Source organism: Hipposideros armiger, unplaced genomic scaffold, assembly GCF_001890085.2.
Source record: "Hipposideros armiger isolate ML-2016 unplaced genomic scaffold, ASM189008v1 scaffold_491, whole genome shotgun sequence".
Lineage (NCBI taxonomy): Eukaryota > Metazoa > Chordata > Mammalia > Chiroptera > Hipposideridae > Hipposideros > Hipposideros armiger.
The window spans coordinates 94,973-95,629 of NW_017731841.1; the positions used below are offsets into that span (position 1 = coordinate 94,973).

Genomic DNA, 657 nt, shown 5'->3' on the forward strand with positions numbered 1-657 from the left:
CTACAAAGAGAAAAAATCACTAGTGCAATGTCTCTAAGTCCAGACCAAACATAGATTTCAAGTTAGTTCTAGCAGCCTATCTAATTGCCCATGATCACTTTCAGTTTCTTAGGGTGCTGGGACTTATTGGTCATCTTCTCTGATTTATGTACTGATTTATTTATGCCAGTTAAGACCACACTAAAATACTCCTACACAACAACCAGAATAACTACATTTAAAAAACTCAAAAATTGGAGATCCCAAGGCGAGGCTCGTGCGCCCGCCCCCACCCTGGCCCCCATCGCCCACCCGGTCAGCCCGGCTCAGCCATGATCAAGGCGATCCTCATTTTCAACAACCACGGTAAGCCGCGGCTCTCCAACTTCTACCAGCCTTATAGTGAAGATACACAACAGCAAATCATCAGGGAGACATTCCATTTGGTATCTAAGAGACATGAAAATGTTTGTAATTTCCTAGAAGGAGGATTATTAATTGGAGGATCTGACAACAAACTGATTTATAGACATTACACAATGTTATATTTTGTCTTTTGTGTGGATTCTTCAGAAAGTGAACTTGGCATTTTAGATCTAATTCAAGTATTTGTGGAAACATTAGACAAGTGCTTTGAAAATGTCTGTGAACTGGATTTAATTTTCCATGTAGACAAGG

The 657-nt window shown here is 40.3% G+C and overlaps 1 pseudogene; it reads left to right on the top strand.

The window, feature by feature from the left end:
• Positions 1-243: 243 nt before the first annotated feature.
• LOC109395874 (AP-3 complex subunit sigma-1-like) overlaps positions 244-657 on the top strand; it is a 1,121-nt pseudogene continuing 707 nt past the window's right edge.